Genomic DNA, 17,368 nt, shown 5'->3' on the forward strand with positions numbered 1-17,368 from the left:
CAAAAAAAAAACTAATGGTTTTGGCATTTTTGTGAAATGAGGAAAGGAAGTTTTTTTTCCAAAAGTTGTCATTCTAGTTTTTCAAGGAATTAAATGGTTAAAAATTTAGAAAATATCATACCTCAACTTACCCTTTCAAAAATGGATGAGAGTTGTGCATGTGTGGCTACAAAATTCTGATCATAGTCTTCTTCACTTGGATGTGAAAATCGTGGATGAAGTCGAAAAAGTGAATCTTTTATTGTTGTTGCATCTGCTGCTAAATTTGTTGTTGGATCTTTTGCTAAATGTTCAGAATCTATCGCTGAATGTGGCTGAAAATGTATAAGGCTTGGAAGATATAAAAAAATTCAAAATTTACACTTCCTCCCCAGCGTTATGTATTGACTTGTCCTCAAGTTGTTTACATCAAAAACTGAAAAGTAATGAAAGTAAATCTGCTTCCTTTGCTGCAAAATGCTTGGTCTTCAAGTATTCAACACTCTTTGGCACAATTCTTGTCATGTGAATAAATGTTTTGGTGTCGAACATAACAAGAAATTGTTAACTTAGTGGCCATTGATGGATGCCACTAGTTAACACGAGATCTCCCATCTTTGATGTGGATGAGAGTCAAGATGCCCCGAACACATCTTTCTAAGTATGAATGAATTTGCTGTTATTGAATACTTGGAAGATCTGACGAATAAGGGACATTGATGTATTCCATTGGTTATCGGCATGATAGCTTGCCCCTAAGGCATGCAAGCTTCAAGGTGTTTTTAGAAAAATATTTAGACTCAAGGATTATGGACTCAATGGTGTATGGATGCAAGGTTTTATTTGCAAGGGTAGGCAAAAGGAAACTGACAATAAATATGTAATGTGGAACCTAAAGCTTGTAAATGAGCTTCGTTCTTTTATTGGTGGGTTAGGTTTGATGAAAATGTAATGAGGTGTGTATGGACAATGAGAAATGGATAATGGCTCTTGCTAGAATAAAGTGAATTATGGCATATAAAATCTCAAATATAGCAAATCTGCTCATTAATTTTGGACTTTCTGCTAAAATAGCTGAGTTTGACTAGCGTTGACCAGCCACCTGTAGACTTCAAATTCAAAAGTGGATAGGTATTTCACCATCTTTGGACATTTAGGAACAAACCCCAGATCTTCAAATTTGCTAATCTGTCATGCAACATGTCAAACCATTAAGTTATTACATGAAATTGCAAGAACTTGTAATTTTCTGGAAATTTCATTTATGCTCATGGACTTGCTCTTTTTAATTTATCATGAAATTAGTCTTTTGAAGACCAATTGTGTGCACAATTAGTTTCCTTAATGATAAGTTGATCATCTGAAATCTGCAAAAAAAAAAAAAAAAAAAAAAACTTGCATAAAGAACATAAGTGTGTCCAAAAATATATGGCCAATTCCTTGATGATTCTTACGCAAAAATTAATGCCAAATGAAACAGATTAAGGAGAATCAAAAGCGTAATTTTAGTCCAATTCCTGATGTTGATAACAGTCCATTTTTAAGTAATAACCATGAAAATTAAATCATTTCCCTCTTTGTGTCAAATGTCTCTTGGAATGTGCATGACAAAGAGCTTGGCATTATAGATTTTTTGTCTCCTGCAAATTAGTATGTCTCATAAATGTATACAAGCATAATGAAAGCATATATTTTAATGCCAAATCTAAGCATAATCCTCCAAATGTTTTTAATTGTTTTGATTTTATTTTTTTTAGTTATTTTGATTTTTTAACTGTTTGATTTTTTTAATTGTTTTTTTTTAATTGCTTTGACTTTTTAAACTATTTTTTTACTTCTAAACTTTGTATTATATCGTTATAAAAGTCACAATTTTTTTTTTTGTATTTTTGTTTAGTTTTTATATTTTAATGGTTTATTTTTATATTAAAAACACTAAAATTTAAATCTAAAATTTATTTTGTATGGTTATTAAAAAAAACTAGAAATAAATAAAAACATAATAAAATCAAATCGTCCTTGGCCTAGCCAAATGGTAAGATTGTCACTCAAGTTCTAGGCAACATATCTACTAGTAACCATTCGATGGTGACTTACGACTGCTCAAATCCCACACTCCTCTGCATTCCATTGAAACAAACCTCACTGCGCAGCTCCCTTCCACTAGTAAACGACCTCACGAGCTCATACCCCTTCGTAATTATCTGACATGTTTGCTTATTACTTCAAGTTAACTTCCAGTGTGGTATTTCTTGTAGTTTGATTGAGGCCGATGTTTCCTCGGGAGGCTATGCGCATACGGGGCAGTAGCAGGTAATTTGCTTGGAAAATCAGATCCTAGTTATTCTGAGGATTAGGAATTTATTGCACATGGAGGCATTGTGAAACCTTTTAAATCATTGCAACTGACTTGATCAAACAGGAAATAGAGTGCTTAAGCCACTCAAATATTTTAAATATTACAACAAAGGTTGAAGCATGCTGCAACTACAGGTTCACGCAAGACTTGTTGCAGTGTCAACTGCGTAGACATTCTCTTTGAGTTCATTACTTAGTACGCTATCACCACCTTCGTTAGAAGTTATCTACAAATTAGTAACTTCTTAATCTAAGAATCAAGGTGTGGCTGACAAGATAGGAATGGTTAAACACTCCAATGACCTGCGATAAGAATTCCACTGCAATTTGACGCCGTGCATATTCAACCACAATGCCACTATCATTGCAAACAATGTAGTGTTTCCCGATATATAAACAGCCTCCCATCAAAGAAGATTTATTGCAAAAAAAAATGTTAACCTAAATAGAGTGGGTCACACTTCTTGAAGAGCTGAACTCAACTCTTGTAAATCTTTGCAGGCCTTTCAATGAGGAGGAGTTGAGGGCTAATGTTCTCAGGTCATATTAGTGTTTTGTTAACAGCTGCAACTTATTCTTTCGGTGTCAATTCTTGTGTTTGTGTTAGTTTTGCATTCAGTTAATTCAATTTCTGGTCTTCACTGTGTTGTTGCCCCGAAATATCTTTTACATTTCAAGCAAATTGAGGTCACAAAATTTGCATGAAAAATCACTCAAATCGCTCAATCTGCATGCAAAATTGCTCAAATCGCTCAAGTTTAGATTGCTATTTTGGCACATTAGGGTTGACCAATGATGCTTATGAAGGATTTAGCCATTTCTTTCTGTATGATACAAGCTTTTTGGTCCATATAATCCAATTGGAAGTTCAAATGGCCTTTGTAGTGGTTCAACACTCAAAGGAAGGAGCTTGTTCCACATAACCTAATTTAGCTCGCCTAATTTGGCAGAAACCCTTTAATTAATTCAACAAACAGAAAACACCAAGCAGAGTTTAATTTAGAATCTTTTCTCCATGTCAATGACATCTCAACACCCTTTAGCAATGACCCTTCATTTCTGAGCGCTCTTATGCAATCACCGTCAAAGTGACAATGCCTTTTCTCGCATAGCTGGCTGGTGATACTCTGTTGCAAGAAAGCATAAGCTGAGGCATTCAATGCTCTTATGCACTTCCCAATACAGCTCCAGTTCTGAAGCTCCAAAGCTAGTTTCACAAGCTGGCTATTTCTAACTTGCAAAAGTTGGCTTCACACGCAAATGAATCTCTGGGTTGCACGCTAGAATTCCTGGTGAATCCCACATGATATTGGAACCCAATAATCCTTTACAACTCAAGTTCGATAGTTCACTAGCTGGAACAAGTTTCACAGTTTCCTCAAGCACATTCACACCAAACGTTTACTCAAGCATGAACGAAAGGGTCCTGAGGAACCGCGATTTCCTCTCAAACCATTATGAATCCAAGGAAACTATTATGGTTATGTAATTTATTCTGTACCAGAAAAAACCCATGCCTTCGTTTTTCCTAATTTTTTTTGGTTTGATCACAACAAATGTTTCAAAACGACATGTCAAAACTACTGTGTCTTCTGACAATGCTGTAACAAAATCAAATCAGCTAGGTCACAACTCGATTCCAAACCCATCGATTCTTCTATAAATTGTGATCTGTGTGGGAAGGAATTCAGTTCATGGTCACATGAAATGCCACTCTGAAACCCATCGGGATAGTAGTGATGCCCATATGGAAGAGTCATAGCAAAATGAGACACAAGATTGATAAGAAAGTGAGAATGATGCTGAGATTGAGGTTGACCATCGAAACAGAAATCAAGCAAGATTGATAATTGGATGAAAGGAAAGGGATCCAAGAGACCTAGCTGTGCAACCCAACATGGCACACTTTGTTCACAATTAATATCAAATGCAAAGAAGGATCTCATTATTACAAAAATTATGAGTTCCAAAAATTTAGAAGCCGAGAACAAAGTAAATGTAGAGAAGTTTCAACCTCTTGTTTGAATTGTTTATATGCAGACTTGGCTTGCTTGAAGAAATGGTCCCAGTGCATACAAGACCTAGCCTAAGAGGAAATATGGTTTTTTTTATCAAATCACTAAACTATAGATTTCATTTTTAAATTTGAAATCGAAAATAAATGAATTAAAAAAAAAATGATTTCGATTTCTTATAATGTTGTAGTTTTAATGATTTGTGCAATTTCTGAGCAAGAGATTTTTATATTATTTTTGAAAATAAATCAGTAGATTTTCTGATCTTCCTGATCGCTCAAAGCGCAGGAAGAGAGCATACTAATCTATTGATTTGTTTTTTTTTTTTTTTGTAGGTTAGTGTGGATGAAGTGGTTCTTACTAATTTATTCATGGGAAATGTTGATGATTTTTTTTTTATTATTTTTATTATTTTTTTAAGAAGACAAGACTAAAAGAAAACTCTATGAGATCTCGTTTTATTTTTCTAATCTATTCTACCTTAACTTGAAACTCTTTTTTTTATTTCCTAGGTAAAAGAATGTTTCCAATGAAGCCATCTACAAACTAAAAATTCAAAAATGCTCACATATAGATTTAAATTTTTTACTTGCTTATTTGCAAGCACGTGAGTAACCTATCTTATTCTTGGAGTTGGTGCAAGGTTCTTTTGGAACCAATCTTCAATATTGTTCTTGCTCTCCAGGAAGTACCTGTTCAACATTTCCAATTTTCTCATATGTAGATGGATTAATAAGAAATGGGGGTTTTAAAAACTGAATTTGAAACTAAGTATGAAAAAAATCAAAAAGCTCAAACTTGAACTCCTTTATGAAGATCCTGCTGTCACCAGATTTCACAAGTTAGTCCATAAGAATAATTTGCAATAAAAATAACTTCCTAAGTCTATCTACAAATTATCCTCCCTGGCAACAGCGTCAAAATGTTGGGTCTAAAATGCGGATGCAAATTAGAGTTTCATTTACTATCAATCCGGGTAAGTAAACTTCGAGGATCATCCAATATATATGGACTTAGAGACAAACTAAACTAAGCTAGGTGAAGAAATGCCAAAGTTCCCTTATAGGAGGTCTTTCATTGGGATCTCCAACACCTATTTAGTCATTTAATAAAAATGAAATCTAAAGAAATTATGACAAGTGTAAGAAATATTAAAGCTCCCTTACAGGAGACTGTTCATTAATATTTTTAATCATCTTAATCAACAAACTATTTAAACTAATGAAATTAAAGCACTTAAACCTAATTCTGATTGATTGCATGAAAGATTAAAGCTCTCTTACAAGAGACTATTCATTTATATCTCAAGCATATGAATCAGAAACTTAAACTAATGAAATCAATCATTAAATAACAAATCAGATTCATTGAAAGAAAAATTAATACTTTCTTATGAAAGGTCATTCGTTAATATTTCAAACATATGAACCAATAATTTAATCTAATGAAATTCACAAACAAACATAAAATGAAAGCTTACCAAAACAAAACGAGCATGCAAGTGAGGCAATGGGGGCCCTCCATAGCTCCACAAGCACACCTACAAAGAAGTCAAATGTAGAAGAAAATCCAATCCACTTTATTTATCATCAATTGCAAAATGCAATTACAAGCTCCAAGTTCTACATTCCAAGAGCTCCTAAACTCTACATTACAATGATTCTAAAATCTAAAATTACAAATGAAGGACTATGTTTCTAAATTCTAAAAATTAAGATTACAAATGAAGGAGATAGCACTCCTATTTATACAACAAGATGAGATAACAAACTCATAATGATGATCCACTATTCCCTCCTTTGATCCACATATTTCTCAACCAATGGTGACACATAACCCTATCCTCCATGATCTTCTCCATGAGGTCCATGATCTCCTCAAATTCAAATTTGAACATAGAGTGCCACATAAGGGTGCCTTAGAAGCTTCCTTTGTACCTACACATGTCAACAAACTCATTATAATTGTTAGGTATAAGTATATGGATATTATTTTCTAAAGTTTAACCACAAATTCTCTTAAAAATACTAATAATTAATAATATTTTGGAAAACACAATGGTAACCCATTTAATAATGAAAGTGAAGCTAATGTGATGACATGGTGGTGGAATAGAGGTGAGAAAATGTGTGAATGGAGATAAAGTGGATGCATTTTAAGGATAATTCTTAGGCACAACAGTGACCAAGGGACACACTTCTTAAATAAGACCATTGAATCATTAACTGAGGAATTTCAGGTTTACCACCAAAAGAGCACTCATTATCATCCTAGGGCAAATGGAATAGTGGAAGCTTTCAATAAGATTTTGGAGAATGCATTGACCAAGGTATGAAACGTGAATAGAGATGACTAAAATCTGATGATTACAACGGTGTTGTGGGCATATAGGACAACATGTAAGAAATTGACAAGGCAAACACCTTTTAGGTTGGTTGATGGAAAAGAGGCAATTATAACTTTGGAGTACATTGTGCCAAGTTTGAGGATTGCAACATTTACATATATGGAAGACCCTGACACTATGAAGGAAAGGATCTCGCAGTTATTGGCTCTAGAAGAAGATAGGTTCATAATAGGGTTCCATCAACAAGTGCAGAAAGAAAGGGAGAAGGCTTGGCATGATAGGCACATCAAGAAGAAGATATTCAAGGAAGGAGATCTTATACTATTATATGATAGTAAATTCATGAAGTTCCTAGGAAAATTCAAAACACATTGGTTAGGGCCATATATCATCAAGGACATCTATGATGGTGGTGTAGTTTAGCTCACAAAGTTAAATGGTCAGTTGATTCCATGACGAGTGAATGGTAGAAAATTGAAAGTATACAAGGACGATTTTGTCCCTGGAACTTCACACTGAAAAACGAAGGGAAGAAATTCTTAGTGCCACCTATAGTTGAAAGTGGGCACGAGGCTATAAACTACTATGTAGAAAGGGACTTCACTGAAGGAATATTGTTGTGGAATACTCAGGAGTATGACAAAGTCCGAAGGAACTGCGACGAATAAAGAATGACTATGCCAGAAGGGGAGGTTCATCGAAGTTGGACAGAAATATGACCAATGGAAGGAAAAAGCTACCATTAAAAGGAACATGGTACTCAGGAAACCCTCAGCGATGATGGAGTATCAGAGGATTCACCATTCATCATTAAAAAGAGGGTACCTACAACAACCATGTCGAGGATGAGGAAAAGGAAGAGGGAAAATAAATCTAGGGGTGTTATACCACTTGTCCTCGCTAATGGGAACATTGATAAGATCAGGGAGAAGGTCCAGGAGGTAACAGCAAAACATTGGGACAAAATTGATGATCGCTATAGAAGGATCTTAGCCGAGGTTCATTAGGGCATCGTAGAGTTGAAGGAACTACCACAGATAATGAGACAACCTGAGCATACAACTCAACCACTATAGGTAGAGCGACAACTAGAGAGAACATTTGATGTTAGGATTTTGAGGGTGTTAGTTGGAGCAATACAGTTCGAAGTACGAGAGGACAGGGAATGAGCTAAAGCTTGGAGAAGCATTAACATGAACATTATCACGTTGTCGATTCAGGTACTACATAAATTCCACCAGAGTATAACGACTAAATTGAAGGAGTAGGAATAGCAAACTTCGTTAACCAATCAGGTGGAAAAGGAGAAAGATTCACTAAAAAAAGAGTTGGAGCAGTTGGCTAAGCAATGAGAAGAGGTATGGTAGCAACAACAAAAACTAGAAAATTCCATTATAGATGCTTGTAGCATATTTTGTGACATAAAGGTACGTGGCAAGGAGCCACCAATAGAGAAGGTTGCGAAGCTCACCCTTGTGATCAAATAATCAAAGAATATGCTCACAAAGATGAAATTTAACTATGAAGTGTAGATTTCTGAGCTACAAATAAGGCTACAACCATCCATGCCACCAGAAGTACAGGAGCAAAGGGATAATGATTTAAAGTCTACACTAAAAGGTATCTCTGACATAGTGGCAGAATGTGGGAAGCTGTTGGATGAAACTATGTAAATCTGGACATCATTGCAAGAGGATCCAAATATTCAGAAGACCGAGGAGGTGATACAGGTGAAGCAGAAGTAGTAGGAAGGAATCCTGGAAATTGCGAAGACACTACCAGTCTCATAGAGGCTTGCTAGCATTACTAAAGAAAAGAACCTCCAGAAATAGATAGAAGATCTTTAGAGAAAGGAATAGATATTGCAAGAGAGGAATCAGTCGTGGCAGGATGAGGCCCTCCAACTTTTGCAGGGAATGGATGGAAGGCTAAAGTAGTTAAAGGAAAAGGAGAAAGAAGTACTACAGAAAGCTATTGGTGCAACTACAGAGGCATTGTTGGAGGAGGTGTGCTGAGAGGACAAACAAGTAGCAAAAATACTCCAACAGTACAATGCAGTCTAGAATGATATTGCAGCAAAGATCAAGGGCACCGCAATTGAGTGACTCAGGATGAGTCACATGTGACTGTTGGGGGCATGTTGGGTGCAACCCAACTTGGTCCATTTTTGGTCAAAGACTCTGCATTTTAAGGAGTAGAGCACACGGAGCCCGTAAAGTTCTATTCATCGTGCAGAGTCTAGGGCCTTTGGGATGGGTCAAAGCCCCTCATTTTGTAACGAGTATTGGGTGTTAGTTCATTGTTTGTCAGATCCATGGCATGTGGACCATGGTATTGTAGTAATGAAATCTATATAAGGAGATGTAATACTTTTTCGAGTAGTTGAAGAGAAGTCATAAATGAATCATTGATACTTTTTGTCTTTAGTATGTATTTTTGGTTCTTAAGGAAAGCCTCCGCAACTGAGTCTGTGGAGGCCACTAACAGTCTACAGCTGAGTGCATAGACCACCTGCAATTAGGTGCATAGATCGAAGAAGTGTATGTATTGAAGATATATCTTAATAAAGAAGAAGAATTTTTGGCGAAGTTTTGTGTATCTGTGTTCACTATCTGTGTTTATACATACTATTATGGATGCTTTCTACTGAATTATGCGAAATAATACATGTTATACTATTCTCTAATATGTTTATGAGATAAGTGGAAATCGTTGAAGTAAATCATTAGCGTGAAGTTATTTATGTATGCGAATTTGTAGATAGGTATAAAAAATAAGTAAACACATGGGCACCACAACACACATATCCCTCTGGCTACAGAAACCCAGTTCTGTAACCTCCCATAATTGCTTTGGGTTGAGGGTTTTGTAGGTGCGCAGTACACTTTGAACCTGGGTCCAAGCCCCTTGAGCCAACATCTCCAGATCTCCAAAAAGTCTTGGATAATCATTCCAAGGTATTTGACACTCCCAAATGCCTCCCACCTATTCGTGATCATGATCATGCTATTCATTTGATTCTAGAAAGTGTTCCTCTAAACATCAGACCTTACAGATATCCTTATGCCCAAAAGAGTGAAATTGAACGTATGGTTGTAGAAATACTAGAGGATAGTATAATTCAACCTAGTCCAAGTTCTTTCTTTGCTCCAGTAGTATTGGTGCACAAGAATGATAGATCATGGTGTATATGTCCCGATTATAGGGAGCTCAACAAGCTCACTATTAAAGATACATTTCCATTCCTATCGTTAATGAATTGTTGGATGAATTACATGGAGCAATTTACTTCACCAAGCTAGATATTCATCTAGGATATCATCAAATTAGAATGAAGGCTGAGGACATTTCGAAAACAACATTCATAACTCATGAGGGTCATTATGAATTTTTGGTCATGCCTTTTGGCCTTGCTAATGCGCCTTCGACATTTCAAGGTTTCATGAATTCCATTTTCAAACCCTTCCTTAGAAAATTTGTGTTAGTATTTTTTGATGATATACTAATCTATAGCAAGTCCTAGAAGGATTGTGTTCAACATGTTGACAGGGTGCTCAAACTATTGGAGGAGAAACAATTATATGCAAAAACCCCCAAATGTTTCTTTGGAGTACATGAGGTGGAATATTTGGGTCATATTGTATCTGATGAGGATGTTAAGGTAGACCCTATCAAAATTAAAGCCATTAAGGAATGGAAAATCCCCACAACCATAAAGCATCTTCGAGGATTTCTCGGGTTGACAGGGTACTATCACAAGTTTGTAAAGAATTATGGGAGAATAGTAGCACCTCTAACAACATTGCTGAAGAAAGATGCATTTTCTTGGACTCTAGAAGAAGTTAAGGCCTTTGAACATCTTAAAGAGGCAATGTGTCGAGCATCGGTCTTAGCTAAACCTGACTTCACAAAACCCTTTATTGTGGAATGTGATGCCTCGAGAAATGGAATTGGTGTGTTTTAATGCAATAATTAAGACCCATTACTTTTTAAAGTCGTCCAATCAAAGGAAACTAGTTAAACACACCCATTTAAGAGAAGGAAATGCCGGCAATACTACATGCACTAAAGCAATGGATACCTTACCTAATGAGAAGACACTTCAAGGTAAAAATAGATCATGATAGTCTTAAATACTTTTTGGAACAAAGTTTATATTTAGAAGAGCATAAAAAATGGATCACAAGACGTTGGGTTGACTTTGAAATAATCTACAAAAAAGGGAAGAAAATTTTTGTTGCAGATTCACTCTCAAGAAAGGATGAGGATGTGGAAGCATTTCTTTACGCCATTTCTATTATCCAACCTAATTGGATAACTGAAGCAAGTGATGAATGGAAGGATGACGAAAAGGTGTGGACACTCATTCAAAAGTTGCAGCCAGATCCCAATACATCTAATATATTTAGCTAGAAAAATGATTCATTATGGTACAAAAATCACTTATATGTTCGTAAGAATACCCAATTCAAGAAAAAGATTCTTTTGGAATTGCACACCTCCCCCTTAGGAGGGAACTCAGGGTTTTTAAGAACTTACCACAAGGTCAAGAAGGAATATTTTTGATATTCAAAAATTTGTGGCAGAATGATTGGTTTGCCAACAAAATAAATTTGAGACATTTAAGACCCACCAGTTTGTTACAACCTTTAGCCACTCCAAGTCAATGTTTGTTATCACCAAAAAATTGATCATCTAGCCTAATTTACTAGATGGATCAAAGTACACCATATAAAGGCAATTTAACCATAGTAAAAATGCTTTCACTGTGATAAATTACCTAATAAACCACTTTTATTAAGTAATTTATAGTCAAACCCATGAAGAATAATTAGATAAATCACTATTTATTTGATTTTGTTCTAGGAATAATTAATTAAACCATTGTTTTATTATTATTCCTTGTTAAATTTGACCCAATAATGAAAAATAAACAGATAAATCATTATTTTTCTTATTTTTCTCTAAGAATAACTAATTAATCATTAATTAATTACTATTCTTGTTAAATTTGACTAAATCCCTTGGGAATAATTAAATAAATCATTATTTGTTTATGATTCCTTAACTAATTCCTTGAGATAATAAATAAATCATTTATTTATTTATTATTGTTGGGTTGTGTTATATTCTTTCCACGACTAGCCCACGTAGTTAACCGGGGGTTTAGAGGGGGGCCGGATCCCCCCCTTCATTGCGCCAATTCCGTAGCAGGGGGGGGTCATAGGGGGTTTGAGGGGTGCAAGTAACCCCCCTCTATGGGTTCCGGGGCAGTGCCTCGGAAAATTTTGTTTTTTCAACCCTATATTAGGTCGGGTGGACCTACCTACAGTTTTGTGCATGCTTTTTGCACATGGTTTTGGACGTGATGGTTTTCGGTCTATGGTATTGGATGCTTCAGCATGTATAGATATGTATTGTAACATTGAAAGGAAAATAATAAAAAATCAAGATAGTAGTCCCGGTTTTGGGATCCAGGGGAAAATCTATATGTATATGTGTTTTATATGTTATGATGTCGCATTGTTTATTTTCTGTGTTTTAGAATTCGTATGTAGGTAGTTTCTGTATGGGGTTAAAACCTACATTTGGTATCAGAGTTTTTTTGGCTTCAAGGGAACATCTTTGTTGGTGATGGGTTTCGCTTGGGCATGTGGTAGACCCTGTTCAATGGGACATTTGTGGGATCGATTCTAGTGGTGAAAGAAGATGGTGAGCAGTGGAAAGATAAAGATCGAGAAATTTAATGGTCAGAGTTTTGAGTTATGGAAACTCAAGATGGAGGATCTATTTGTGGATAAAGACCAGTGGATCGTGATGTCTAGGTACTAAACCAATGGGAGTGTCTAATGAAGAATGGAAGAAGCTAGATCGGAAGGCAAAGAGCACAATATGATTGTGTGTCTCAGATTCATTATTGTTGAATTTATCAGGGGAAGCTATGACGAAGGCTTTGTGGGACAAGTTAGGGACTTTGTACCAATCTAAGACTCTGGTGAATAAACTATTCCTACGGAAAAAGCTATATAACCTGAGGATGAAAGATGGAGACTCGGTGATAGAGCATCTGAACGCATTTAATACTGTGGTAAGTCAGTGATTATTTGTTGATATTAAAATTTCAGATGAAGATAAGTGCATCATTTTGTTGTGTTCTCTACCAGATTCGTGGGATAGTCTGGTTATTGCAATAGGTAGCAATGCAACTGCCTTGAAGTTTGATGAAATAGTCTCATCCTTGCTGATGGAGGAGATGAGACAGAAAAATATGGAGAGCTAGAATGGTGATGCCTTGTCTATAAGAGGATGGTCCTAGAACAGAAGCAAAAGTAAGTCATCAAATGGGAGGTCTAAATCTAGAGGAAGATCTAAATCTCCAGGAAAACCTGTAAAGGTGGTGTGCTAGAAATGCGGAAAGAAAGGGCACTATAAAAGGGACTGTAAATCGAAAGCTCCTGATAAAGGAAAGGGATCTAATGATGCTCCTTCTGCAGAGGCGAAAACCACCTCAGATGAAAGTGGGAATGTGTACTTGGCTTCTTCAAGTACACATGTAGATCATGAGGCATGGTTAATTGACTCAGGTACATCCTTTCACTTCACTCCCCATAGAGAGTGGTTCTACGAGTATGAGAAATATGATGGTGGTGATGTCTTCTTGGGGGATGAAAGGAAGGCTAGAATCGTTGGTCGCAGAAAAGTAAAGTTGAAGTTGCAAGGTGGAAGAGTTAGAACACTTTTGGGTGTTCTGCATATTATTGCATTAGCTAGAAATCTGATTTCTGTAAGCAAGCTAGATGATGCAGGTGTAAAAACAGTGTTTGAGAAGGATACGTGCAAGATGGTTCAGGGGGCACTGGTATTGATGCAGGGAGTTTGAATTGGAACTCTGTACAAGATACAAGGTAGCACTGTTGTTGATGGGTGATACAGTTTTGTGGTTCTTGAAAGTGGAGCAGAAAATCTAGTAGTCTTTGTAGAGAAGACCATGTTGTCGCATCAAAGGCTTGGACATATTGGAGAGAAGGGCCTTCGAATACTTCATGGTAAAGGTATGGTAGAAGGTATTAGTAATAACTCTCTGGATTTTGATTTCTGTGAAAATTGTGTATATGGGAAGTAGAATCGGGTGATTTTCCCATCTGGTGATAAGAGGGTGAAACAGATATTAGAACTTGTGCACAGTGATGTGTTTTGACCTATGAAGGTTCCATCACTGAGTAAGTCTATGTACTATGCATCATTTATAGATGACTTCTTAAGGATTACATGGATATATTTCCTTAAGAAGAAATCTAAAGTCCTTGACAGGTTTAAATAATTTAAGGCTCTGGTGGAAAACCAAACAGAGAAGAAGATAAAGGTGCTGAGGACCGATAACCGTGGAGAGTTTTGGAATAACGAATTTGAAGAATTATGTAAGAAGTATGGTATAGCACAGCAGAAGACTACTCCATACACACCTGAGCAAAATGGAGTTGCAAAAAGAATGAACAAGATGTTGAAGGAAAGGGTAAGAAGCATGCTTAGTGGTGTCGGGTTAGGAGAGGAATTCTGGGCAGAGGCCGTGGAGACAACATGTTACCTAGTCAACAGATCACCTTCATCAGCGTTGGAGGATAAGACTCTGTTAGGTCCCTATACTACTAGTTTAACCCCTTATTGTTATTAGTACAACCCCCTAATTATATGTTTGTACCCATGTTGTCCCCATATTGTTATTATTATGCCCCATAGAAGCCCACTATTGTTATTATTGTGCTCTTACATTATTATTGTTATGTCGGCTCTGATTATATTATGACCCCTTAGTCTCCTATATATAGAGAGGAGGTCTTGTCATTTGTATCATCCAAGAATTGTTCATTTATGTAATGTAAAGGAGTTTGCCCCCTCGAAGAGGCCGATTTCTAAGGCATTCATCTATCTTTTCTATCTTTTTGTGAGCTGGTTATAAAACATTTGGAATCAGAGCTGTGGATTCTAGGGTTTCACTGCTCTAAACAGGTCATCATGGCATTTTCACTATAACTTTTTTGCTACGAAGTTTTAGAAGTTAAAAAAAAACCATCTGAGAAGAAACCAGTATGAACCCTACGTCCAAATTTAAGATCCTGTCTCGCTATATTTTCGAAGATATGGTCTGAGGAAGTTAGGGTTTTTGAAAGCTCCAAAATTTCAACTAAAACACATCATTATGGGATTTTCACTATAACTCTTTCGCTACAAAGTTTCAGAAGCTAAAACAAAAACACATTCGAGAATAAATCAGTCTAAACCTCTCTCTGAATTTCAGATCCTATCTCACTATAGTTTCGGAGATATATTCTGAGGAATTTAGGGTTTTTGCAGACCCTTGAATTACATTCCAAATAGGTCACCTTGGAAAAATCATCATAGCTGTCTCTCTGAGCATCAGATTTAAATTTTGTAAGAAGTTACAGAAAGAGGATGGACTGTAATTTCCTGTATATATTTTTCAGAACCAAAGGTTAAAATAGTGACACGTGGCACTTCATACAAGTTCACTCTTCTGAAAAGGTATATAATCATGTCATCTTGGGAGATTGTGCATAACTCTTTCTTGAGAATTCAATTTTCATCAGACTGGTGGCATTAGAAAGAGGACACGGAGGGCTATTGCAAGTCATAATTTCAGAACTGGAAGAGCTAAAATTACAGAGTTATAGTCGTTTCAAGATCGAGCTCCTAAAATCAAGAAAAGGCGATATGAGGAAGTTTGATGGCAAGGATCCGGTAAATTGGATACTACAGATGGAGCAATATTTTGATCTACATGAGGTGCAACTGTTACAAAAGGTACGTATTGCATCTTCATATTTAGAACCAGATCAATTTTTATGGTATAAAGGGCTTTGTTCTTGTAAACCACTTGTTACGTGGTCAATTTTCACGAAGGAAATGATAGCACATTATGAGGATACAAAGAGAAACACCTTCTTTAGCCAATTGATAAATCTCAAACAAAAGTGTTCAATGGCAAAGCACATTGAGGACTTTCAAAAATTGAATACAAGGGTAAATGATATTCCAGAGAAGCTGATGTCTTCATAGGTACTTTAAAGGATAAAATTCAACATGAGGTTCATATTTGGAAACCTGATTCATTGGAGAAGGCATTTAGGTGGGCAAGAAAAATTGAAAGCGAAATTATGGAAACAAGGAATCCCACCACTCACAACTATAATTATGGAATTGTTTCTTCTCCTAGCCTTCCACAACCTACAAGGTTTATACCACAACAATTGGAAGAAAAAAGAGAAAAGGAGCTTTGTTACAGTTGTGATAGAAAATACACTAAAGGTCATAAGTGTGCTGAGAAGAAATTATTTTACATAGATTATGAAGAGGAGGAAGAAAAGGATCAAGAAACATCAAAAGAAGAGGATATACACCAGGAACCAACCCCAGAGAAAGAAGAAATGAATCCGACCATATCTTGTAAAGCATTGGTAAGAATTACAACTCAAACTCGCAAGATAGAAGGACATATCAAGAAGAAAAATGTTCAAGAAGTGAAATATCACATCGAGAAAGAAGAAATGAATCCAACCATATCTTGTAATGTATTGGCCGGAATTACCACTCCTCAAACTATCAAGATAGAAGGACATATCAAGAAGAAAAATGTTCAAGAAGTGAAAAATCACATCAAGCATGAAGAAATGAATCCAACCATATCTTGTAATGCATTGGAACAAATTATGACTCCTCAAACTCTCAAGATAGGACATATTGAGAAGAAAAAGATTCAAGAAGTGAAAGATCACATCGAGCATCAACAACAAGTTCTCCAACTTTTAAAGGATAATGTCACTTTGGTGCAGAATCAAATGAAACAACGGGAAGATCAACATCGCAGTGAAAGAAGTTTTGATGTGGGTGATTGGGTATTTTTATGGCTACATCTCAAGCAAGCTATTTATGAGAAGGAAATGATGGAAATACTACATGCACTTAAGAAATGGCGACCTTACCTAATGGGAAGGCACTTCAAGGTAAAAATATATCATGATAGTTTTAAATACTTTTTTGAACAAAGATTATTTTTAGAAGAATAGAAAAATTGGGTCACAAATATGTTGGGTTATGACTTTGAAATCATCTACAAAAAAAGGAAGCAAAATGTTGTTGCAGATGCACCCTCAAGAAAGGATGAGGATGTGGAAGCATTGTTTTGTGCTATTACTATTATCCAACGAGATTGGATAAACGAAGCAAGGGGTGAATTGAAGAAGGATAAAGAAGTGTGGCCACTCATTCAAAAGTTGCAGAAGATCCCAGTTCAAACAATATTGTCGGAACTTGACGAGGAAGGAACAATCATATTAGAGTCTGGAGCAGTCACAGAAACAAGAACCCAATAGCTACGAAATCAATCAATTTCAAAGTATCTCATCAAGTGGAAGAACTTACCTGCTAAAGATTCCACATGGGAGGAAAAAAAATTTATACAGAAGCATAAAAAACTACTCTAGCGTTGAGGACAAACTTTTTGAAGGAGAAGGGCATGTTAGGTCCCTAGACTACTAGTGTAACCCCTTATTGTTATTAGTACAACCCCCTTATTATATTTTTGTGCCCATGTAATCACCATATTATTATTATTGTGCCCCATAGAAGCCCACTATTGTTATTATTGTGCCCT

This window comes from Pinus tabuliformis, chromosome 6 (assembly GCF_031772625.1).
Source record: "Pinus tabuliformis cultivar Carrire ecotype Pingquan chromosome 6, CPIR1, whole genome shotgun sequence".
NCBI lineage: Eukaryota > Viridiplantae > Streptophyta > Pinopsida > Pinales > Pinaceae > Pinus > Pinus tabuliformis.